Consider the following 26,204-nt stretch of genomic DNA (forward strand, 5'->3'; position numbering starts at 1 on the left):
AGATTACTTTGGGAACGTTGTGTTAAAGCCTAGTTATTTGTCACAGCCCCTCACCTAGGGCGCCCCCTCGCCCCCCCCCCGAACTGTGCTCCTCCAGCTCTGTGTCTTTGTCCCCCGCCCGAGTCCCGCCGCCCATTGCCATCCACGGGCCCACGATAATCACTCCACTCATACAGCCTGGTGGGATTTCTCATGTCTTTGCAGGGTTTTTGTCCTTGCTAATGTCAACAACCTCAAAAGGAGGTGAGACAGGGCTTATGACCACCCCCCCAACTTTACAGCAGAGGACGCAGCTAAGCAGGGCCAGCGACGGGAATTTCCCCAGGCTTCACAGCTCAGAAGAGGCAGAGTCACGTGGCTTCTGCCGCATGGCCCATCGTCTCACATCTCTGAGGGTCACCCAAACCTATCCCTCCGCCACCTCCATCCCTCAGCCTCCTTCTTTTGAAAACTATGAGATCAGAATATAAAATAAAGCCACCAGGGGTCTGAGATCGCAGGAGAACTTCATCTGCTAAGCTGCGTGTTTCCAAAATGTTTTCACTTTTTTTCTAAACTGAAAACACGAGGGTCTAAAAGCTAAAACCAGAAAGTGGAGGAATGTCTGGAAATATTACCACGTATGCAGCAGGTGGACTGTCACTGCGGGACGGGACGGGCCTGGAGTTCTGGGCTTCAGCCTGCAAGCAGCAGGGAGCCTCTGAGGGTCCAGGTTCTGGCCAGGGAGAAGTCATCCCTGTCACCCCCTGAGATGACACTGGGGTGGGCTTGGAGCCAGGAGTGGACAGAGTGGGCAGAGGGCCTGGGCAGCCCACTGAGGAGCTGTGGCAAGTGGGGGCCAGCAAGGGGCAGCAGGTCCCACTGTAGATGGAGCGCCCGAGCTGGGAGACGCCACAGGGTGGGGGCTAGCCTCCCTCCCGGCTCCCCTAACAGGCGGAGGACAGAGAAGCAGCTCCTGCCAGCTCTGTGGCCAGCCAACACCTTGGCCCTTGTCACCGCCTGCTCCAGCATGGCCCCTGAGGCTCCTGGAATTTGGGACCCTCAGGAAGGAAAAGGGTCCTTTCCAGCACCCCTAGTTGCCTGCCTCCAAGCCTGGGGAGCCCCATCACCACCTCTGAAACTCCCCTGTAGGTCAGCTCTGCCCGACAGAAAGCTCTGTCTCTCTGGGAGCCTGGATTAAGGAAGGAGGAAAGATTATAATGAACATTCTGGGGAACAAGTGGGAAATTTTGAATATGGATTGCATGTTGGATAAGTAAGTTAACGCCTTGGGTGTGATGATATTGTGGATACTGTGCTCCTGGGAGACCCAAGATGAAGCGTCTAGAGATGAAGCACCTTGATGTCTGTCAGTTTTAGGTGGTTGAGAGACAGGGACAGACAGACAGCACAAGCAAATGGAGCGAACATCAGCCACCAACGAGAACAGACCCTAACTGTACGCTCCTCTCAACTCTTCTGGAGGCTTGAAAGTTTTCCAAATACAAAACTGGGGATGAAAACATTTTTTAAATGAAAGTTTTAAAAAGTTAAGCTGCCTCACAAGAAGCAAGTCTTCCACCCATTCCCCCAGGTTCTCCCCCTTGAAGACGCAGGAAGCATCTCATCTAGAGGGAGGAGGTTCGTAGTCCGCAGGCCAAAGAGGTTGCTTGATCCCTGCAGGTTTATTTTCCACTCTAATTAGCTGCCAGTACTTAAAAATCAAGGGGTTTCGAATACAAGTGCAGATGTCGGGTTTCTCCCGAAGTGGTGTGCAAGCCCAGGGCGCCGCGGCAGGGAGGCAGTCCTGAGGCCCTCCCTGGCCTCGAGGGAGAGGGCAAGGACTCCCTGGGGCAGCCCTGCATTCACGGCATCCTCTCCACCTCTGTCACAGCATCTGCAGCCCCTCTGCGAGCCCCCAAGTCTGTGAGTCCCCTGGCCCCCCTGCCACCCTCTGGTGCGGGGAGCGTGTCTTCTCCCTGTGGCCCCAGCAGCCCAGACACAGGCCACACTTGCCGGGCAGACTCTGACCCCCTCAGGAGAGGCTGGTGCACCTCCCTTGTTCTGACTGATGCCACTGGGCTGCCTCCTAACCCCCAGAGAGCTTCTCTGCTCCCTCTTGCTGGCCCTGGGGCATGGGGCTTTCTGGTCCCAAGTCAAGACTGACCTCCCCCGGGGCGGGGAGAATCTCCCTGGGGGAGACTCCACAGTCCCGGAAGTGCTGGCCCCACTTCTCGGCCTGGGGCCGTCCTCGGGTTTGGCCAAAATGCCCACCATGCCTCCACCCCCTCCCTCCCTGCCATGTGTAGTAAACAAACCAGATGAGGGGCAGGAGCCCCCTCCCTACGTCCCCTCGGGTACCTGTGACCAGTCCCAGCTAATGGGACATAAGGGGCAGTGTCACGTGGCAAGTTCCAGACTCTTCCCTATGAGCCCCCCTTTCCTCCCTTCCTCCATCCTGCTGTCTGGAACACAGATGTGATGACTGAAGTTTCACAGCCATCTTGAACCACGAGCGCGTGAAGCCACACCCTCGGAACGGGAGAGGTCAAGTTCCCCCAAGGAATCGGAGGAGTGGAACCACCACCCCAGGCGTGGGCTGCAAAGCTCTGGATTTGGACAGGACATAGAAATCAACTTCCATCTTGTATAAACCATTGTTATTTGGCTTGTCCTATTATTCGCAGCCAAATCTAATCCTGACTAATGCACTCCATTATTTTTAGGTTTGACCCTCAGTGACCGCACACCACATGGCAACAAGACAGAACTTGCTTCTTTCCCCTCTCGCAGGAGAATGTCAAGTTTCCCTGCTCGTAAGAGTCAGGCAGAGCGACACCAGGATCCTGTGAGCCCAGCCCGTGCCGGGGTGTGGGGGTTCACAGAGTACAGGTGACACGTCTCTAGCCACCAGGGCCCACAGGGTGGCTGAGGAGATGCACACAGGACACCATTAGAGCACCAAAGATTGCTAGACGGTGTGGTGCAGCAGCTCTCCCCAAGTCAGCCGCAGAGATTTAGAAAGTTCCAAGCAGCTAAATGTTTGTTCCATCCTATAGAGAGAGGCTTGGCCTCCATTGCTCCAAAAAGGCAGAGAGAGACTAACTACAGGTGTGTCCCCATCTGGAGTCTCTCTTTGGCCCTCCTGGGCTGTTCTGGAAAACAAAAAGGTGTTATCTGAATGGGAGGTGCCCTGCCTGTTGGATTTTTCAGGGAGGAGCGAGAGGAGGGGATGTAAAACTGCCCAAGGAGGGCCCAGTCGGCTCCGGGAGGGCATTCTCCTGAAAGAGTATGAGGCACCGTCCATCTCCAGGTTCCATGCACCTGGGATTGGGGGAAAGGGGAGCCAAAACTGCCAGTGGGGAAGACCCCGGGAGAACAGAGTTAAGAGGACGTGGACATGCTCACCTGCCCAGCTCCAAGAAGTTGGCCATCTGGGCATTTCAGTGTCAGCAGAAATCTAGAGTTTCCTGAGACCCCACCCAGGGCTCTGGGCCTGCTGATACTCACCTGGCCACTTCCAGGGACTGGGCCCCAAAGGGCCAGTGAGACCTTAGGCTGGACCCCCACTTCTGACCTCCAGTAATGTCATGAGGGCCTGAGGCATCCTTTCAAGAGGCTGTGCAAATCCATGACCCAGTGCTGGGGCCTGTCCCCAGCCCTCCACTTCTGTGGCTTTCAGTCTTGCCTGGTAGTCAAGATCCCCCCCTTCCCACCCTCAGCACCCCCTATTGCCCTCCACATCCCCAACCTTCCAGGCAAATCCTGGTCCCAGATGCCCTACGGTACAGAGCAGCAAAAGCCCCAGGAGACGTTCCTCTCCAGCTTGGGCTTTCTGAGAGGTCTCAAGTTCAGCACAGCCCTCTCTGGACCATACTTCATTGCCATCTGGAAAGTGAGGGGGCTGGACAGGATGGGAGGCTTTCAAACATTTTAGCAGCTGAGCCCTTTCAATCCTTGATGAAAGTCCAGCGTGCAACACAGCCCAGTGTGTGATACAGCCAGAAGCAGGGCTACTCTGCCGGCGGCCAGCTCAGGAAGGGAGATGCAGAGCCTCCTGCCCCCAGCCCCACCACGCGGCTGCTCCCAGGGAGGAAAGCTCCAGAGCTACTGGCCAGAGATGCTCAAAGCCTCTTCCTGCTCAGACCTCCCAGGACACATCCAGCGGTTCCCTGCCCCTGTGCATCTGTCATCCCTGGTCCCAGAGCCAGGAACACCAACCATTCCCTCACCCCCTCATGCCCTCCACCAACGCCCGGTGGAAATGCCCCCTCTTCCTGCAAACCTTCCAGCGGGCAGCCTGGGCCCCACACGACCCCAGGCTGAGCTCCCTGGCCTGGTGTTTGGTAAGCACATGCTCCGTCTCCCTGCTCTGGATCCAGTGCTCCTCCAGGGCACCCCCAGAGCCAAGCCCACCATAGCTGTAGGTCCCAAATGTCTTTTTCCTAAATAAATTTCACGTTCACTACCTCATTTCCGCTTCAGAACAATCCTCTGAGAAAGGCAGACGCACCGGCCACTGTGCCAGTCAGCAGATGGAAACACTGAGGCTTCAGAGAGTTCACTACGTGACAGAACAACAGAACCAGGCCTCTGGCTCCACAGCCGGGGCTCGTTCTTCCGCATCAGCCTCCCACCCTCCCCCACTTCCCCTGACGCTACCCTCACTTTCCCAAGAGACGACGGGAAGCCTAAACCAGGGACCCAGTGGAAGGCAGAGAACAAGCTGGACCCCGAGAAGAGGACCCCCTTCCAGGGCCACGGCCTGTCATGTGCACCCCAGGCAGCCAGATGCCTGGGGAGGGTAACAATGGAGCTAAAAATAGGGCAGGAGGCTGAGTGGCCAGCTGCCGGAAACATCTGCCTCAGCTGCAGAACAAACATGAGGGAAGTCACCACTGAGGGGTCCCCTACTGTGGGGCAGGGGACAGCTGGGGGCGGGGGAGGGGAGGGTAAAACCCGCAGGTCTGCACCCAGGGCAGGGGCCTTGTGGCTCCACACACACACACACACACACACACACACACACACACACAGTGTAAATCCACCTTGTGCACCAACACGTATCTCGTGGTCGGAGTCAGATGCACCTTCGAGTCCCCAGTCTGTTCCTCTCATTTTACAGAAGAGGACACTGAGGTCCAGAGCAGGCCAGACAACTGCCCAGCGGCAGCTGGACAGCAGGGCGAGGACCGGGGGTCTCTGACCCTCGCCTCTGCAGGTCCCGGCCCATCTGCCTCCCTTAGCACGTCCATGCAGGGCCGGGAGGAAGAGCTCTCCTGCCCCACAGAATGAAGCACGCCAAGCAGAGGAGACAGATCAGCATAAAAGACTTCAGTTTAGACTCAAGGAGGAACTACAGGGCGATCCATGACTTCTGCCAAGCAGACCCAGCCTCCCCTTCTAGCCTCCCACTCCCCAGCCCCCACCCTTGTTCTCTCAACTCTAGCCAAAGAAACTCTTACAGTCCCAGGCACAGACATCTCAACAGGCCTTTGCAAATAATTAGGCACAATAACAAAAATAATAATAAAGCGGAGGTGCATCTTACTAGGCCAGGGGATTAGGTTGGGGTGTTCCAGAATCTCTGTAAGGCAGGAACCGTGCCTTCGGAAATCCCCACTATAACCCATGAAGGACAAGCCTGGGCCAGCTCTCCATGGGTCCAACGCAGTCAGCTTTCCCTCTAGCGATGATGATACAGAAGCCAGTGTGTTCTGCTGAGCGGCAGAGGAGGTTGAGAGCCACACACGGCCTCACGCTCATTCACTCCACAGCTTCCTGCCCCGCGTGCTCCCTCTGCCTAGCAGACCCCCATCCCCTCAGCCAGGGAGCCTCCTTCATGTCCCCCAGGCCACATCCCACATGGCCATTGCCTCCATGAAGCCCACCAGGCCGGGGCCGGGGCTGGCCTTCGACCATACCCCGGTGCTTGGCACAAAGTAGCCCCTTGAATGAACAAAACTGGACAGATGTCTAAAGAACAACGAGAAAAGACCAGCTCTGTGGGCGTCCATGCTGTGAGCACACATGAGACAGCACTTTAGCCCAGGGCCCAGGGCACAGCAGGCGCTCTGTAAACGCAGCCCTGTTTGAACCAGCATAAGAAAATGGGGCCCGGGGAAGGACGCTGACCCCTGGGTCCCACATGGCAGAGAAGGTTAATGAGGAAGGGACATGAAGGCCAGAGGCTGTGGAGAGCCCTTCAAGCCCGGCATGGGGGAGGGTGAGAAACAGGGCCCCCGTCTGAGAAACAGACCCCACCCCTGCAGGAGACTTGCCTGGCTGAGACCCCTGGGTCTCTCCCCTTTAGCCTCTCTCTCTCTCTCCCCTTGCCTCCCAGAGGAACAAGAAGAAAGGGGCACCTCAAAAGTCCCCTGGACTCCTCATTCACTCCTAAGGACTGAACACATTAGCAGACTGAGCAGGATTTGAAATCACAAATGATGAACTAACCCCCAAGTGGCTTACACCTCCACCTCCCACCCCAGGGTGCGCTTTCAGGTTCGTTAGGGGGGAGAGAATAATTGTGGCAGTGGGCAAGACATCCCAGAGCCCAGGGGAGGCCCAGGCCCTGTGCAGAAGCCATTCCCCTACCACCTGATCCACAGCTCCCACCATATGCTCCGCAGAGCTGGGGTCCCCAACGCCTTCCAGGTGTCCTCAAGGTCACGACTAGTCTCAGGACAGTACCAAGTATCATCGCCTTCTCACCATGAGTGAGGGCATTGATGGAGCAAAAGCTACGGGTGAAACTCAGCAGGAGGTGAGACTCAGCAGGAGGCATGGCACGGGCCCCCAACCAGGCTGCCCGCCACTCACAGTGACAAAATATGCCAGTGTCACTTCAGAAGGTCTTTGAGGAGGGGCACCTGGCTGGCTCAATCAATGGAGCGTGCAACTCTTGATCTAAGTGTTATGGGTTTGAGCCCCATGTTGGGTGTAGAGATTACTTAAAAATAAAATCTTAAAAAAAAAGTCTTGGGGCTCCTGGGTGGCTCAGTCGTTAGGCCTCTGCCTTTGGCTCAAGTCATGATCCCAAGATCCTGGGATCGAGGCCCAGAGCAGGCTCCCTGCTCAGCGGGAAGCCTGCTTCTCCCTCTCCCACTGCCCCTGCTCGTGTTCCCTCTCTCGCTTTGTCTCTGTCAAATAAATACATAAAATCTTTAAACAAACAAACAAACAAAAGTATTTAATCAAGCAGCAAAACTAATTTCACTGAAGCTCAGCCCTTGAGTACACGTCTGTTTACTATTCTGTGTGATGACAGCGTGTACCGGGGCCGGTCCGGGGTACGACAGATGTCTGGGGGAAAGGCACCTGTGAGCCTGTCTGAGCTGTCAGCTGAACTAGCCTCTCTGTTCACAGAAAGGACAGCCGACAGCCAGCCAAACACCGGTTATTCAGAATTGGGTATCTGGCAGAGATTATCTCAAAAGTGAACAAGGTGAGCCTGTCCTTTCAAGGATCACGGTTGCCAATGATCAAGTTTGAGCTTTAAGGGAAACAACTGAATTTTGGAAAATTTGCATCAGACATCGTGAGTCTGACAGCTTCCCCAAACACAAAGACTTTGCAATGACACGGGTGATGATGTTAACATACGTAATTTCTGGATGTTGCTGAAATTAAATGTGTCCACATTTAGAAGATCCGTATAACTCCGTGAACCAATATTTTCCCAATGGCTGATATGTGATGTTACAAAACCACACCTGTGTCAAAGATCCATTCAGGGTGCAAGAGAGTCTGATGGCTCTTAATGAAACGAATTATGAAAAATTCATTAATATGATTGCAGACTCTACATTTCAAATGACCTTTAAGAAACTATAACATGTTGAATTGTTATGTAGTCTCAAGAGAAAATATCCAGAGGCTAATAAAATATTCTTCCCTTTTCCAACCACTTATCTGTTTGAAGCTGGATTTTGTTTCATATACTTCAATCAAAACAACGTATCACAAACAGTTGAATGCAGGAGCAGATATGAGAATCCAAGGGTCTGTTATTAAACCAGACATGAAAGTGATCTGCAGGGGCGCCTGGCTGGCTCAGTCCGTAGAGCATGCGATTCTTGATCTCAGGGTCATGAGTTTGAGCCCCACGTTGAGTGTAGAGATTACTTTAAAATTTTTTTTTTAATCTTTAAAGTGATTTGCAAACACACTGTATTTGCAATACAATGCCACTCTTCCCATTGTATTTTGTTTTGGAAAACATAGTTCAGTTTTCAGGAAAAAAAAAACTTATCTATGTTAACATATAATGGATTTGCTATTATTTTTCAATAAATTTACACATGTATTTTTTTAATATATTCAGTTTTAATTGCTAATACGGTAAATATCAGTTTACGTATATAACCCACATAAACAGAAGTTCTTTGGAGTCTTCAATTTTTAATAGTGTAAAGGAAGGAGGCCTGAAGCTAAAGAGTTTGCAAATAGCTATGATTTAACTCCCATAAACCCTTTGGTTAACATGTGCTAGCATCAGTCCCATCTTGCAGGTACAGACCCCGAGGTTCAGAGAGTCTGGGTAACCTTCCAAGGGCACACTCTCACCCTCCAAACTACCCCTCCCCTAACATCATGCCCCTGAAGGAAGTGCAGAAGGATGACCACTGACATAGTAGAAAGGAAACCACATAAGTGAAAGAAGAGAATTTGGGGGCAGAAAAGAACTTGCTATACAATGCTAGGAAGACAGGCTTTGGGCCGCCCAGCTGGCTAAGTCGGTGGAGCCTTGACCTCAGGGTTGTGAGTTCAAGCCCCATTTGGGTTTACAGATTCCTTAAAAAGAAAAATCTTTTACAAAAATGGTCAGCTTTTAACCAACACAGAAAAACCACAAAGCTTAAAGGCAAATGATAAACTGGATAAAGATATTTTTGACATATTTTTTATCATTTATCATATTCGATATGGCTCTTTTCAAGCAGCAAAACAAGTATGTCTTGAGAGTATAATAGACCCAAAAAACCCCAAAAACCCAGCCAAGAAATACAAATGGACAATAAATGTGAGAAAAAGACGTTCAACCTCACTTGTAATTTAAAAACTTGAGGGTGCGTGGGTGGCTCAGTCGTTAAGCGTCTGCCTTCGGCTCAGGTCATGAGCCCAGGGTCCTGGGATCGAGCCCCGCATCGGGCTCCCTGCTCGGCGGGAGGCCTGCTTCTCCCTCTCCCACTCCCCCTGCTTGTGTTCTCTCTCTCGCTGTCTCTCTCTCTCTGTGTTAAAAAATAAATTTAAAAAATCTTTAAAAAAAATTAAAAATAAATAAATAAAAACTTGAAAGCATGAGGGGCACCTGGGTGGCTCAGTCGGTGAAGCATCTGCCTTCAGCTCAGGTCATGATCCCCGGGTCCTGGGATTGAGCGGGCTCCCCGCTCAGTGCGGAGTCTGCTTCTCCCTCTGCCTCTCCTTCTCTCTCTTGTGCTCTCTCTCTAACAAATAAATAAAATTAAAAAAAAAAAAAACTTGAAAGCATGAAATGCCCCATCTTGCCTCTCATGGTATCAGATACAACAGCATGAAAACACCCAGCGTCCAGGTGGGTGCCAGGGACGGGCTCCCTCCGAAACACCTGGCAGGATGCACCTTGCGCTACTCCCTAGAGGCCAATCTGGCACTCATTCTAAAATACCTTAACAACACACAACCCTTTGATCCGGCAATTTCCCTATCAGCTGCTTCCAAGGAAATAATCAGAGATATGGCCACAAAAATGTGCGTCATAGCCTTGCTTAGTTTAGTCAAAGCCTGAAAACATCTTTCACATCAACCGTGGTCAAAGTCCGCTGTATCGCGTATGTCATCGTGTAGTCATTAAAATGGACACAGTGTCAGATGACCATCACTTAACAGAATGTGGAGGGAAAGAAGCCAACACACTGTCTGATTCTGTTCGTCTAAAACTCAAACACAGGCCAAACTAATCTGTGGTGTTGGAAGTCGGACAAGACGTGCCATTTGGAGCAGGAAGGAAGGGATGATGATGAGGTGCAGGGATCCGGGGTGCTGGGGGGCTTCTGTTCCTTGGCCTGGGGGAGGCTGCGAAGGCTGTGCTCGTTTTGTTTTGTTTTTATTTATCTATTTGAAAGAGAGAGAATGAGAGAGAGAGAGAGCACATGAGAGGGGGAGAGGGTCAGAGGGAGAGGCAGACTCCCCGCCGAGCAGGGAGCCCGATGCGGGACTCGATCCCGGGACTCCGGGATCATGACCCGAGCCGAAGGCAGTCGCTTAACCGACTGAGCCACCCAGGCGCCCCAGGCTGTGCTCATTTTGTATAATCATCAGGGTGGGTACTTGTGATGTGCCTACTTCTCTGACCATGGGTTAAACTCTAACTTAAAAGTTTCAAAAGCAAGAAGTAACAGTTTATTTACTCACATAGGAAAATATCTATTGTGTGTTTAGTTACCAGAAAAAGACACAGTATACACAGGTGCGCCCACACATACACACACACAGGAAAAACTTCTGGAAGGATAAATCTCAAAACATGCGTGGTGAGATATGGTTATCACTGGAAAGTGGGGTCACAGATGGTTCTTCTAATCTTCCTGCGTATCTCTGTTTTCTCTGTTGTTTTTTTTTAAGATTTATTTCTTAGAGAGAGAGTGGGGCGCACCCTCAGCGGGGGTGTAGGGACAGAGAGAGAGAGAGAGAGTGTGTCAAGCAGACTCTCCACTCTCTGCAGGGAATCTGCCACGGGGCTCAATCCCAGGACCCTGAGATCATGACCTGAGACCAAGAGTCAGACACTTAACCGAAGGCGCCACCCAGGCACCCGTCTCTAACGTTTCTATGATGAACATAAACTATTGATAGAAAAAAGAGGGAAAAACCACAGAACTACACAGTATGGCCACTGACAGCAACAACCCTGGTTCTGTATCATCAACCTTACAGCCCAAAGAGCCCCTGACCCCACCGGAAAAGCTCAGAGGACTAGGTGTTCCTGAGTTGCCACTGACAGAAAGCTAAACACCTTCCCATAGAAATCATTAGGATCTCGGAATCAGAAAGACCTGGGTAGACCCCAGCCCTGCCCCCCAACCAGAGGCCTAGGCTACCTCCTGAGCCTCAGTTTCCCTGTGGTGGAGAAAGGGTTAAATGAGGTCATGGATGTCCAGGCCTGACCCAGTCAGTGCCCAGAGCATATGTGATCCACAGCCTCCCCCAGGTTCCACAGAAGAAATGGGGGCCCAGGGGGCTGAATGACAGCCCTGGGGGCACCTGTATAGCCCCCCTGGCCATCCGCACCCCCAGAATACAGTGCTGGCTGGACACTGGACTTGACCTCAGGTAGCCTCCCCTGGAACTCACACCCATCATCCCCATGAAACCTCCACGTGGAAGACCAAGGCAGGAAAGGTGGGTGGCTGATCCAGACAGGAAGTGACCTCGCCGGATGAATGACAGGCCAACATTCCACCGTGAGCCCCACCTGCTGGGGACCTTCGGGGTCATGGGAGCCAGGAGTGGGCGGGTACACGGAGGCCAAGGAGGAAACAGGATTTACTGCAGAAGGCCAGGCACATGGCAGACCCCCCGGCAGGGAAGTGACTTCATTTCACACTCTGTCGCCCTTGTTTCCGTCCCTGACATGGCAGGGAGTTAACCCTGAGAGGGCCATTCTCCGCTGGGCTCTAGCCAACTCCACACAAGCCAGGGGGGAGAGAATCCAGGCTCTCTCCTCTCCCCCATTCCTGGGATCCCCAATCGACACAGAAGGAAAATGAAGCTCAGAGAGGCTGACCACAAGACAGGACCTCCAGGACCTTTCTCTCTACACTGAGCTGCACAGAGGAGGGAGATGTTAATTCAGGCTCAGGAACTCAGGGAAGGCTTCCTGGAAGAGGAGACCACTGAGCTGGGCCTTAACGGAGGAGCAACATTTGACAGACAAGAAAAGCATCCCACATGGAGGAAACAGCACAGAGAAAGAAATGCTTGGCACTGTACAGAGGTACTTGTGAGGCCAGAATACAGGACAGGGTGGGGTTGGGCTGAAGCTCAGTTGCCTTGCGGACTGTGCCAGAGAGTCAGGATGTTGCTCTGTGGGGTGACTATTGCGCACCCTGGGGCAATAGCAGAGTTGCATGATGATGCCCTGTGTCAACCTAAGAGGACTGCATGGAAGAGGCAACACATGGAGAAACCATCTTGGCAAGGGCTAGCTACTACTCTGGCACCACTGGGGCCCAAAGCTCGGCGGACCTCACCGCCACCACCACCACCACCACCCAGCATCCCCAACTACACTGGGTTTCTCTGCAAAGGAGAGGGAAAGAAATTCATAGTACCAATAATAGTGCATGCCAAGCTATGTATCAGACGCCAGACCATGGCATAGCAGGGCGCTGAGGACACAGACTGTGTTCCAGCCTTAGCACCACGACCACCGGCTGTGTGATCTTGACAGAAACACTTCACCTCTCTCAGCTTCAACACCTGTCAGATGAAGACAAGGCCCATGGCGCTCTGAGGATTAACTGAGAGAGTTCCTGGGCACGCCCACCTGAGCATCCACAGCCAGGGTTCAGCCAACATTCGCTGCCACGTTATCCTTCCAAACTCCCCCATGGGCTACGTCTCGTGGCCGTGCTGAGCCACGGACAGGCTGAGTGGACTGGCCTGGATCACATGGCAAAGAAACAGCAGAGCCAGGATTCAAAGTCAGGCTCCCTAACACCCACGCTGATCCCAGCCCATCAGGCAAAACAAAACCTGAAACCCTAAAACCTAAAACGCTCCTGCTGCGGCTCTCCAGGCCTCTGGGCGGCTTCCAGCCAGGGAAGAGATCCACCACCTCAAACCTCCAGTGACCATGGGAAGGGCAGGGAGAAAACACCAGGGCACAGCAGGGGAAGAAAAATATTTTGAAGTTTCTCCCTCTTCCTGTTTATCTATCCCCTTGATCCAGCTCCTGGTAGCTGTTTGTGCAGGGAAAGTTCTGCCAAGAGTGACATCCTGCCGTCGGCTGCCCTGGACCCAGCGGCCCCTGCCAGCCTTGGGCTGGGGGCACTGAGAACCACATCCCTGCCAGCCCGCTGCCAAGGCCAGGAAGGCTGCTTCATAAAGGGGCTTTCGACAGAAGCTGGGGCCCGGGAACGGGGACCCGGCCAGGGAGGAGGGGCCGCTGCTGCTATCTCCTCGGCACCTGCTGGCACCGATCAGCTCCACGCTGAGCTGCAGAGAGATGACGGACAAGGATTTAAGGAAAGGATTCTGAGCCTGGCCTGGGCACTGCAATGGGCGTGGGACCGCGGAGCATGGACTGTGTGGTCAGGCCGACCTGGCAGCCAATCCTGGCTGACCGACCGATGACTTGCTATGTGACCTTGGCCAAGTCACTGAGCTTCTCTGAGCCGAATCCCCTTATCAGTAAAATGAGGATAATATTGGAACCTACTTCATAAGGATGTGGTGAGGATTACATGAGACAACACAGGGAAAGGGCTGGCCCCTCGTAAATGTGAATAAACGTTATTTATTCCCACACCCACCATCAAGCTAACACTCTTGCTCAATCCTGAAGATCTGAGGTACCTTTAAAATAAGCTCAGGGGCACCTGGGTGGCTCAGTTGGGTCACTGTCTGCCTTCGGCTCAGGTCATGATCCCGGGGTCCTGGGATCGAGCCCTGCATCGGGCTCCCTGCTCAGAAGGAAGCCGGCTTCTCCCTCTGCCTCGGCCCCTCCCCCGCGGCTCCTGCTCTCTCTCACTCAAATAAATAAATAAAATAAGCTCAAGAGAACAATTATAGCTTCAAAAAAGGAATGAAATTCTGACACATGCTACAACATAGATGAACCCTGAAGCTATTAGGCTAAATGTTTAAATAAACCAGACACGAAAGGACAAATACTGTATGAGTGCACTTACATGAGGGACCTAGAGCAGTCAAATTCACAGAGACAGGAAGTAGAAGGATGGCTGCCAGGCGTCAGGGGAAGGAGGGTGATGGGGAGTTAGTGTTTAAGGGGCACAAAATTTCAGTTTCAGAAGAGGAAAAAGCTCTGGACATGGTGGTGACAGCTACACCACAGTGTGAACATACATAATGCTACGGACCTGTACAATTAAAAGTGGTAAAATGGGTACCTTTTAGGGTATGTATATTTTATCTCAATTAAAAGAAAAGGCTCGTTCAAAAAAAAGGTTTTTAGATGCCCACATTAATTTCTATCCCTGCCTCTGGACAGTTCAGAGTCAAGAGGTGGGCAGGCATGGAAATTGCTGAAGGCACCACCTCCCGGGGAGCCGGCGCCCTCAGAGACCTGGGCGGGGGGTGTTGAGGAAAGGGGCACACACATTACCTCCTGGGCCCAACTGGGCTGGGAGGAGGCAGCCCTTGAGCCAGGCGGGGCACCAACTCAGACTGAGCCACTCTGCCAGGCTTCTTCTAGTGCAAGATGGGATCTGAGCCAGGCAGCCCCATGCTCCTGCACCTACCAGGAGCGCAGTGAGTGTGAGAGATGCAGGGCCCCACTCACACCTCATGCCTGCACGTGTACACGTGCACCGCCCCCGCCCCCCAACACACACGCTACCAGGCCAAAGACACCAGATCAGCCCTCACACGCCAATCCCAGCCTGTGCCTGGCCAGCCCAGGCACCAACATCCAATAAATAACAGCAGTTCCTCATCAATCCCAGCACCTACCACAAGGAGAGCAAACTGTGGCCTGCCCACCATGTCCAGGGCCAGGGATGGGCAAGGAGGTGTGTGAGCGAGAACTGCTCAGGGGGCCTGCCCAGTGTAAGGAGACCTGGAAATACAGCCCTCCGGAAACCCCCTAGCCTCAGCCTGACAACCCCACCCACAGGGCTAGGCTGAGAAGCAGGCTGCATCTCAGAGGTGGGAGGTGGGTAGGAACACGGGGTGAGAGGGCCTGGGGGTGGGGTAGATTGGCTGAGCTCCACCATGAGTCACGGTGTGACCTTGGGCAGGTCACTTCCCCTTCTGGTCTTCTGAAGACTCCCTAGCTTCCTTCTTGGTAAAATGAGCCTTCTACATCCTACAGAAGGAAGTATGTGTGTCCACCACAAGACAAGCAGGAGTGTTCAGCAGCTTTTCTCACGATCACCAAAAGCTGGAAACAAGCCGAAAGTCCATCTGTATGGAAAAACGGACACATGGTGGTACGCTTCTATAGTGGAAGACGACAGAGCAATGAAAAGGGATAACCCGCTGAGGCCTGCAGCCTCACAGATGACTCTTACTACTGATGCTGAGAGAAAGAAGCCAGAAGAATCCAGACAAAAACAGCTCCTATTCTATGCTTCCATTTACATAAAGTTCAAGAGCCAGCAAGACTAACCCCTTGGGAAGGCACTCCAAAGCATGGACACTTGAGAGTGGGGGTCAGGTAACTGACCGGGAGGAGGCCCCAGGGAACCTTCCGGGGCACTGAAAATTTTCTCTATCTTGGTCTGGGTAGGGGTCAGTCAGGTGATACCTCTGCAACCATCCATCAAACTGTGCCCTGCTTTACTGTCTGTAAAAGAGACCTCGATTTACAGAATAAAATACAAACAGCTAAGAACTCCTACTCTGTCTTCCTCTGAGGATGGCAGCGAGGGTCTGCTGGGAGTCTGCACGCGGGAAGGGTTGGGTGGTGGGAAGAACGTGGGCTGCGAGGCAGAAGGACCAGGGTTCAAATCCTGATGCTCCCTCTAACTGGGTCCATTTTTTTCCCTTTTTTGATTTACTGTTGCTGTTGTTCGCCAGATTTTTTATTACATAAGTATGTGTACCTACTGTCCAAATCAGATGAAGGTGTATGATGAAAAGGCTTACGCCCTTCCCATCCTCCTCTGAGCCCACCTCTTTTTTTTTTTAAGATCTTGTTTATTTATTTGAGAGAGAGAGAATGAGAGATAGAGAGCACGAGAGGGAAGAGGGTCAGAGGGAGAAGCAGACTCCCCGCTGAGCAGGGAGCCCGATGCGGGACTCGATCCCGGGACTCCAGGATCATGACCTGAGCCGAAGGCAGTCGCTTAACCAACTGAGCCACCCAGGCGCCCCTTTTTTTTTTTTTAAGATTTTATTTATTTATTTGAGAGAGAGAGAATGAGAGATACCTGAGCCCACCTCTTAAAAACTTCCCTCTCCAACAAGGCTTTTTCCCTTAACTAGACAACACAAACACCCCTCCCATTTATACACAGACTCCCAACCCTGTCTGTTTACTGGCGGCAAGCCATTTCATTGAGGTACTACTCATCCAACTAACAGCTACTAAGTATCAACCACATCAACCAGAGGGGCACACACCTGCCCCTTCATGGAACAGACAGTCCAACAAGAAAAACCAAAGAGAGGGAGAGAGGGACGGAGTGACAAGGGAGTCAACAAAGAAATACAATAATGACACATTGTACACATTGGGATGTGGGCTCCAAGGGGCTGAGAAGCTCAGACAGAAAATGAGGGCGACAGGGAAAGGACCATGGTCACAGAAGTTCTATGCTGACATCTGAAGACAGGGAAGGCTTTGGCTAGGTGAGAAAGCATGCCAGGCAGAGGGCAAATGCCCTGGGGTGGAGAAGGACACAGAACTGAAAGGAGACAGACTGGTCTCCAACGCACTTCCACAAAATCCCCGTGCACACAGCCTTCCATGCTGATCGTTTACGTCTTTAGAGCAGGCTACCGAAATTCACACTGCTGAGATAAAAAAGCATGTACATTTAAAACTATAATAGGTTCTGCCGTCTTACTTTTCCAAAAGGCAATAGCATTTTGCCCAGCAACTGGCATTGCTTAAGAGGGCCAGTTTCCTCACATCTTCACTGGTTCAAGAAGTTGTTGATCTTTGTCCTTTCTGCCGCATATGAAATCTTTGAACTTCCTTGTCTGTAAAGTGGGGTCAATGACAGTTTCTCCCCCTCAGGATGCTGTGAGATTTAAGTGAGAAATAAATTCATCTAATCTGCTAAGCTCAGTGCCTTGCACAGAGCACTGAACAAACGGGGCTAGCCTGTTACCATCATTTCTGCACAAATGCCAGGAGGTACACCTGTCCCTTCCATAATCACCGTACTGACCAGGCGAACTCCCTAAGGGGAGCTTTGAAGGCTCAAACCCACACGGTGGAGCATGGTGTTCCCTGGAAACAGGGACAGAGGGCGAAGGAGGTAGAAATCATGGCTCAGGATAAGAGCAGTGAACTGGGCGGGGAGTCAAGAGACTAGGTTCAGGTCAACCTGAGACTCAGCTTCCTCATCTATTAAATGGGCCAATTCATTCCCTCTTCATTCTACGAATGTTCCTGGGACACCTACTATGTGGCAGGAATTGTTCTAGGAGCTAACAACACAGGACAAAAATCCCACCTTATACATGCTGGCTGGAGGCACAGAAATACACCCTATAAATTAGTAAAACATATAGGGTATGGGGAAGTAAGAGTGATATGGAGGGGAGGCATGACATTTGAGACAGAGTACCTAAGGGAGGCGTCTGAGTAAAGATCTGAAGGAAGTAACACAGCAAGCTATGTGGCTCTCTGAAGAAAAGCATCCCAGATCAAGGTGACAGCCCATGCAAAGGCCCTGAGGCGAGGTGGTCCCAGCGTGCTAAAGGTGCCCTGAGGCGGTGTGGATGGCTCAGTGTGAGCAAGGGGGTGGGCACTAGACGGGGTGTCCTGGAGGCTACGGTAAGGACACTGGCTCTCATTGTGAGTTAGTGGGGCGCTGCTGGGGCCCTGGGGCAGAGAATTGCCTTGATCGGACGTTCACGTTCTAACGCGGTCACCCTGTGTTGGGGAACAGGGTGGGGAACGAAGGTGGAAGCCCACAGACCTGTGTGGGGTATCCCACGGGAGTGCCAGTGCTGCTGGGGGCTGGGCCAAGCGGTGTGGGGAAGGTGAGGGGAAAAGGGTTCACCCCAGATCTGCTGTGAGGGTGAGGCCCACGGGGCCTGCTCACATGTGGTTCCGGAAGCGTGAGAGAACCAGAGGAAGCATGGATGACTCAGGTGTTTGGCCCAAACAACTGAGATGAGACAGACTGGGGAGGGACCTGGAGACCCATGAAGAAGGACAAACAGGACAGAGGAGAGGTCAGCATGGCGCATCTACAGGCTTCACTGCCCAGAGTCTGGGCCACAGCCAAGGCTGGCTGCTCACAGCTGGGGAAACTGAGGGAACTGTGTTCTACAGTGAACACCTTGTCGTTTAGAAGCCAGAGAGACACAGAATGAGCTAAGGAGGTGGACAGGCAGGAAGCTGGCCCATTTGGTTCCTATGGCTCCCACCCACCACCCCAAACAAGGACCATGGGGTGGAGGCTCAGCGCCCCCACCACTCAGGAAGTCTGCAGGACCCCACGAGGCAATGCAGGATGGTGGCTTTTTCCAGCGCTGGCAACATGGCTCAATCCAGTCTCCACGGATGGCTGCTCTGGGATCCATGAGTGCTCTCTCGCTCTCTTTTTTATTGGGATTTAATTCACATACCATAAAATTCACCCTTTTAAAGTACAATTCGGCAGTATTTCGGAACATTCCCAATGCTGTGCAACCATCACCACTCTCTAACTGCAAAATTTCAAACCCAAAAAGTTAAAGGCAAGGTTACCATCTGACCCAGAAATGCCATTCCTAAGGTAGATACCCAAGAGAACTAGGTATCCAAACAAATGCTTGTACACCCATGTTCATAGCAGCACCATTCACAATAGCCAAAAGGTGGAAACACTCCAAATGTCCCTGAACTGATACATGGATAAACACAATGTGGTCTCTCCATACAATGGTCTTATTATTCAGCTATTAAAAAAAAAAAAAATGAAGCATGCTACATGCTACAACACACTCGAACCTTGATAACAAGATTCCAAGCCAGACACAAAAAGGCACATATTATATAATCCAATAGGTAAATCCACAGAGACAGCACACAGCTTAGTGGTTACCAGGAGCTGGGAAGAGGGGCAGGGCTGGGGTGGATCCCAAGTGACTGCTTAAGAGATATGGGGTTTCCTTTTGGGGCGATGAATATGTTTTGGATGTTCAACATCACTGATCAAGGAAATACAAATCAAAACCGTGATGAGATATCACCTCATGCCTATCAGGAGGGCTACTATTTAAAAAAAAAAAAAAAAGACAGGTGTTAGCAAGGATGTAGAGAAACGAGAACCCTTGCATGCTGTGGGCAGGAATGTAAAATGTTGCAGCCACTCTGGGAAATAGTACCAAAGTTCCTCAAAAAATTTAAAATAGAATTACCACGGGATCCAGCAATCACGCTTCTGTGGATATTCACCCAAAAGAATTAAAATCAGGATCCCAAAGAGATATTACTATTAGCACACTCGTGTTCGCTGTGGCACTAATCACAACAGCCAAGAGGCGAAAATAGCCGAAATGCCCACTGACAGATGAATGGATAAAGAAAATGTGGTCTAGCCGTACAATAGAATAGCGCTCAGTCTTAAGAAAGAAGGAAATTCTGCGATATGCCACAACATAGATGAGCCTTGAGAACGTTATGCTAAGTAAAATAAGCCAGTCCCAGAAAGACAAATACTGTAGATTCCATTTATATGAGGTATCTAAAGTAGTCAAATTCATGCACTCACAAAGTGGAACCGTGGCTGCCAGGGGCCAGAGGGAGGGGAAATGGGGGTTAGTAATCAACGGGCATGCAGTTTCAGTGAAACAATATGAATACATTCTAGAGATCTGCTGAACAACATTGTCTCTATAGTCATCATTATTGCACACTTAAAATTTTCTTAAGAAGGCAATCCCATGCTAAGTGCTCTTGCCACAATAAAATAAAATTTTAAGAAATGTTTTGGAATTACACAGAAGTGACGGTTGGTTGTACAATACTGTAAATGTACTAAATACACTGAACTAACTGCGCATTTTAAACCGTTAATCTGTGTCATGTGAATTTCACCTCAATTTGGAAAAAAAAAAAAAAGTAATGAGCGCATCCCCTGGGTCATCCGAATGACCTTATTCATAAGCAAGCACTGCCGTGCAATTTGGGGCTGAAGTCTGCCCCTGTATTTACAATCAAGGTCCTTTTCTGTGAAGGCCAAATCACATCATTGCACATGGTACAAACAAAGGTGGTGGTTCAAGCAGAGGAGGGGGTGAGCTGGAGAAGTGAGCCACCCCATACATAGCCCATGGCAGCCTGGACATGCCCAGTTCAAAGGCCTGCCTCTTAGGAGTGGGGACCATGTTCGTGTTGACAGCATCTGTGTGAACTGAGCAAAATCCACCTCTGTTTATGCCAAATGCCTGATTCCCACAGGAAGTGGGTTTAAGAGCCAACATATACAGATTTCAATAACACCACTATTCCACCCTTATCGTCAATCAAACAAGCCAGCTTCCCAGATATCAAGTGGTGCACTACTGAGACAGACATTTGGGGATTACTCACTGGCAGTCTGGGCTCTAATGTGAATGATCAGAATTACCCCCAAACCAGCCAACCAGCCAACATCATTAATGCCACTCTGTACAGCAAGTTCAGATGACAGAGGCAGGGGAAACAGAAGAGACCCAGCTTTCTACTATCAATCCAACACTGGCAATTTAGGTGCAGCTTACATCCTTCCAATACATTAACATTGTTCATTTGCAATGGGTTGGCTTTCTGGTTTTATTGGTATTTCATGTTTATTTCATGGTTATGGAGAAACTATGTAAATGTAAGGCATTTACATCTAGTTCTATATTTGTGCACGTTTAAGTTATTATTCTAATAAGAAACCTTAAACCAATGGAGTGAGGTTTTTCTCTCTCTTTTTTTTAAAGATTTTATTTATTTATTTGAGAGAGAGAGAGAGAAAGTGAGAAGCAGGCTCCCCACTGGGCAGAGAGCCAATGCAGGGCTCCATCCCAGGACCCTGGGATCATGACCTGAGCTGAAGGCAGATGCTTAACCGACTGAGCCACCAAGGCACCCCCTATTTTCTTCTTTTAAAAGAGAGTCCACAAGGGGCACCCGGCTTTGGTCTCTCTGCTCAGCAGGGAGTCTGCTTCTCCCTCTCTCTGCCCCTCCGCCCAATTCATGCTCGCGCTCTCTCAAATGGATAGATAAAAGCTTTAAATAAATAAACAGTAAAAACTTTAAAAGGGAGTCCATAAAACACACACACACACACACACACACACGCGCGCGCTCCATAACTCCATGCAAAATGTCCCGAATAAGCGACTTTAGAGACACAGAAAGTAGATCAGTGGGCTGGGGGTGGGGAGTGACAACTAATAGATACAGAATATCTTTTCGGGGGTTGATAAAAATGTTGTAATCAGATATTGGTGACACAGGCAGGGCTCTAAATATACTAAAAGTTATTGAATTGTACACTTTAAATTGGTGAATTGTATGGCATATAAATTCTATCTCAAAATGCTATTTTTTTAAAAGATTTTATTTATTTGAGAGAGTGAGAGAGAGAGAGAGCACATGAGCTGGGGGGCAGAGGGAAAGGGAGAAGCAGACTCCCCACTGAGCAGGGAGCCCGACGTGGGGCCCGATCCCAGGACCCTGAGATCATGACCTGAGCCGAAGCAGACGTTTAACCAACTGAGCCACCCAGGCGCCCCCAAAATGCTATTTTTATTTTGTATTTATTTTTTTTAAAGATTTTATTTATTTATTTGAGAGAGAGAAAGCAAGAGAGCACAAACGGTGGGGAGGGGTGGAGGGAAAGGGAGAAATTCCCTGCTGAGTGGGGAGACGGTTGCAGGACTGGATCCCAAGACCCTGAGATCATGACCTGAGCTGAAGGCAGGCATTTAAGCTATTTTTAAAAGGGGAAGGGTCCATATGTTACCCAGGTCTGAGCAGCACTAAACTGGAGAAATCACAGGGAAATCAGAAAGCCCACCTATTGTTAGCTTCCCTCCCAGGCTCACGCCCCTCTCCCTCTCCCTAAACCAGCCCCAAGGGCTCAGAGAAGGAGGCTGACATGAAACCCAGTCCACAAGACAAGCCCATCCTGGAACACAACTCAGGATCCCCATCTCACAGAGCTCACTTCATACAACAACAGCAAGATACTGTTTTGAATTATTAAACTAGGAAAAACTTGAAAACAATGAAAACAACCGATGTTAGTAAGTATGCACACAATGTGAATCATTTATACATGCATGGCAATGGTCAAGGAAAAAAGCATGACAATACAGACGCAGAGCCTCCATGACCCCATCGGGTGGGGTCAGGTAGAGCCAGGCCCATGCAAACCTGAGCCCAGGAGGCCCCTCTTCCCCAGGAGGCCACAGACATCCCCACCCTCCACCCGCATACCCAAGGCAGGGTTTCTGTTGTCTTGACAAGGTGCAATTTGACTGCAACAGGAAGGGAGGCCTCCAGGGTCCGCCTTTGGTCGTCCAACAAATCACTCTCTCCTTAGGCCTATCCCTTCCCGCAACATGTCATGGAGCCCGGAAGAGGAAGCCCCTGCAGCCAGCTGCCAGTGGGAGGCAGTAGTGACAGAGGCAGGAACGCCCGTCCACCCAGATGCCCAGCTACCCTCACCCACCCCGAGGACAGTCTGATCTCTTGTGTTCCAATGCCTCCCTCCTCCAGAAACCTGATCTGAATGGCCTATCTCCAGGAAGCCTTCATTCTGTCTCCCCAAACCCTGGCCGAGCCCCAGCTCGGAGCCAGGGGGAGAGGGACACCTGCCCGTGTAGCCCAGGCCCCCATCTCTGGGCCCGTCGATCCCAGGGAAGGGACACAGAGCTCCAAAGGCAGTGCTGGGACCCTCTCCAAGACCAACGGCTAATAAGTGAGAAAGCAGCCCTAGGGCCACGGCCCCAGTGTGACTTACATCCCCAAATCAAAACTACACAAATTCACACGGAGGCACAGAACAACCAAGGGATACTCAGCAAACTGCGGATGGCGTTATCTCTGGCAGAGACAGGAATTGGGGCGTGGGGGGGTTCCACTTACTCTCTCTGTAGGAAGCTACTTGATTCTTTCATAAAGATAATTACCTTATATTCTTTTTTTAATTGACGGCATTGGGCAGGCATCCCCTGGGAACCTGAGAAGCAGTCCCCCCACACCCTGGAATACTACTCCGCAGTCAAAAAGGAAGGCACAGGGGAAACGTCCAGCAACATGGGCACATCTCAATGCGTGGAGACGTGGAGCAGAGAAGCCAGACAGGAGACTACCTATGATGTGAGTCCATTTATGTGACAATCTAAGAAAAACAAACCCAGAGGGACAGAAAGGACCTAAGTGGGCCAGGTGCCAGGGGTGGGAGTGGTGACTGGCTACACCGGAGCTCGAGGAACCTTCCAGATGGTGAAGTGCTCTCAGACTTGAGGGAGGTGGTCCCTGGCAGTTACCAGCACTCACAGCTGTGCACTTAGAATGCACGAATTTTATGGTACATATACCTCCATAAAATTTTTTAGGGGCACCTGGTGGCTCAGTCGCCCAAGCATCCGCCTTCGGCTGCCTTCTGGGATCGAGTCCACATCAGGCTCCCTGCTCTGTGGGGAGTCTGCTTCTCCCTCTCTCTCTGCCCCTCCCCAAATGCTCTCTTTCTCTCAAATAAATAAATAAAATCTTTTAAAAAAACTTTTTTTAAAGTAAGGCAGAGGTGGGAACAGGAATTTGCCCAGTGGGTTCGGGTTTTCCTTTGGGGTGATGAATGTTTTGGAACTTGACAGAGGCAGTGGTCAAATGATATTGTGGATGTACAGGCCACTGAAATGTATACTTGAAAATAATTAATTTTATGTCAAGTGAATATCACCTCAACAAAAAAAAAGATGTTTTTTTTAGGGAGGGAGGGAAGGAAAAAATTATGCCCATTTTGCAGATGGGAAATTGGGCTCCAAGGCAGCAGTGAAATGCCAGTCCAGGGCTTATCCACCTCAGGCCCTGCTCAGGGCCTAGTAGAAAGACCTGCACTTCACCTCCCTCAAGGGCTCTGCACCTGGGGCACCCGATCTCCGGGGGGGGGGGGGGCCTTCTCTCTGAAGCATCTGGAAACCAGAGCTTCCCAACAGGCCTTGGAGTGAGCCAGCAGAGCGACCCCTGCAGGAGACCTCCAAAGCCCCTGAGACTCGATCCAAAGGCAGGGCTGCCATGGGGGCAGGGAGCGTGCACCCACCAAGCAGGTGGTCAAACTGAAGCTGAAGAACTGCTGGGCCAGGATGCAGACGGGAAGGGGGCCGCCATCAGATCTAGCCTGGAGGAGGTCTTCACGGCCCTGCCAACCAGGGCCCTGGGGCTCTGATGGAGGGCTGCCCTGGAGAATTAAGAGGTCGGCACCCACTTCAGGGACCCCAGGAGGAAGGACTCAGTAACTACAGGGCAGCAGTCAAAGGGGACATGTCCAGCAGTCACTCCGTGACCAGCAGGAGAGGGTTAACTTCGTCATGGGGTCTACAGTTCCCGGAAAAGGAAAAGGAAAGAGGAGGGAAACCCCCCTCTCCGCTTTCTAAACATCCAACCATCTTCAAAACATCCCAGCATCCCTGTCCTACACTCTGGGGAAGGTCTGGACAGAGGCCGCACAGCCTGCAGGCAGGGAGGCCCTGTGGCTCAGCAGGCAACAGAGGTTGGCAAGGCCAAGGTCATCTGAGGGCACCCACCTCTCTCCTCCTGCATGGGGCCAACCCAGTCTCTTGGCAGTGGGGCCGTTTCTCATGGGAGAGGGCGGGAGGCCGAGCAGTGGACCCACAGCGCTCCCAGCACCACACCCTCCCTCCTGGAATTTCCAAAAGCCCTAGCTCCCTGGGAGCCCAGAGGGTCAGCATGACACACCCAGTTCCCAGATGCTCCCTGCTGCCTGCCTTGGGCATGTAGGTTACCCCAGATGCCCCGTGTCTCTCTCATCAGAGTACCCCGGCCAAGAAGGGACACCCTTCGGAGCTAAAGCCAGTCCACACGTCAGTTATAGGAAATATATAAAAACACTTCCCCAAGGTCCCAGAATTCCACCATTAGACGTTCACTCCTTAGGAAAAGCTAAGGAGCTTTCAAAGGCTTCGGTTCATTCCCAAGATGGGGGACCTATTAACCCGTGGGTATCTTAACTAAGAGCAAAAATAGGCATGTTCCTGGGGCAGGAGCAGTCTGGAGCCCCATCTCAAAAACAAGGGCCCCTAGGGAGGGCTGGCAGGCATTTCTAAGAGGCAGGAGGGTCTCTGGAGAATGAGGGGGACAGCAAACGTGACTCCTAAAAGGGAAGTGAGAGGGGCAGAATTGTGGTGGGCCTCCAGCTTGCGTCCCGAGGGAAACCAGGACTGCCTCTGAGCCCAGAGTGGGAAGGACAGAAGGTCCCAGCATGCAAGGGCTTTCCTGACAGGGCGAGATGCTAAGTGTGGGTCCCGTCCCCAAGTGCATGGATCTGCTCGTGTTCCTAAACACAGCAAGCTGTCACCCCTCTGCACGGGCTGCTCTTTCTGCTTGGGAAGCCTTCCCTCACCTTTGGAAACTCTTGTCCATCCTTCAAGGCCCACCTGATGCATCACCCTACCCCAGGCAGGCCATCCCCTCCCTCCAACTCCCATCACAGCTAGTGCAGGCACCGGGAAGGTGCCAATCGGGTATGGTACAATGTATGCACGTGCCTCTGTCACCCAGCAGGGACTCGGTCTCACTCACCTTTGGTCCCCTGCACCTCATACTGAACCGAGCGCCAGGAACCCCAATCAAGAGGCAGGCATAGTGGTGCCTTTCGACCATGAGGCACCTGTCCCTCTGTGGAGAAGGCAGTCACCATGGTAATCACAGAAGCACCTGATGTTTACTGAGTACTTACTAAGAGCCGCAGGTGACCCCAGGGGCTCTCCAGGCACCACCTCCTTTCATCATTGAGACATCCCTCTAAGGGATTTACTATCATTCACCCTGCTACACAAGGAAATCAGGCACAGAGAGGGGAAGTGAGCTGCCCAGGGGCGCACAGCTAACGAGAACAGGACCCGAAATTCAGACCCTAGTGGTATGGTTCCAGAACCGGTGTTCTTAGCCACTACAGATCCACTGGCGGGTAGGAAGATGGTCAGGGAGCAGTTGACAAGCTCTACGTAAAAGAGGAACTCAGAGATTTGAATGGCCAGTGCTTCCCAGGCCTTCTCTTTCCCCAGGTCCCAGCCAAAGACCCAAGAGGAGCAGCAGAGCCTCCTCCCAGACGGAGGCTGCTCGCAGGCCCACTCCTGTGCTGAGTGCCGGCTTTAAGAAACGTCAAAGGGCCGGC

At 51.6% G+C, this 26,204-nt stretch overlaps 1 protein-coding gene across 14 annotated transcripts in view; it reads right to left on the reverse strand.

Annotated features, from left to right (window-relative positions):
* Positions 1-26,204, reverse strand: part of PALD1 (phosphatase domain containing paladin 1) — a 150,261-nt gene that overhangs the window by 103,005 nt on the left and 21,052 nt on the right. Inside the window, exon 1 of one of the 14 annotated variants that reach the window (XM_073878870.1) lies at positions 14,656-14,676. The exons of 11 other annotated variants lie outside the window; for them this stretch is intronic. The gene's annotated coding sequence lies outside the window, so the exon portion shown is untranslated. Of the gene's footprint in view, positions 1-9,292; positions 9,314-13,874; positions 13,896-14,655; positions 14,677-26,204 lie in introns of those variants that run through there. 2 more of the 14 variants (XM_073878871.1, XM_073878868.1) reach the window with 2 other exon arrangements.

This window comes from Callorhinus ursinus, unplaced genomic scaffold (genome assembly GCF_003265705.2).
Source record: "Callorhinus ursinus isolate GAN/ISIS: 27379988/994484 unplaced genomic scaffold, GSC_fseal_2.0 scaffold31, whole genome shotgun sequence".
Taxonomy (NCBI): Eukaryota; Metazoa; Chordata; class Mammalia; order Carnivora; family Otariidae; genus Callorhinus; species Callorhinus ursinus.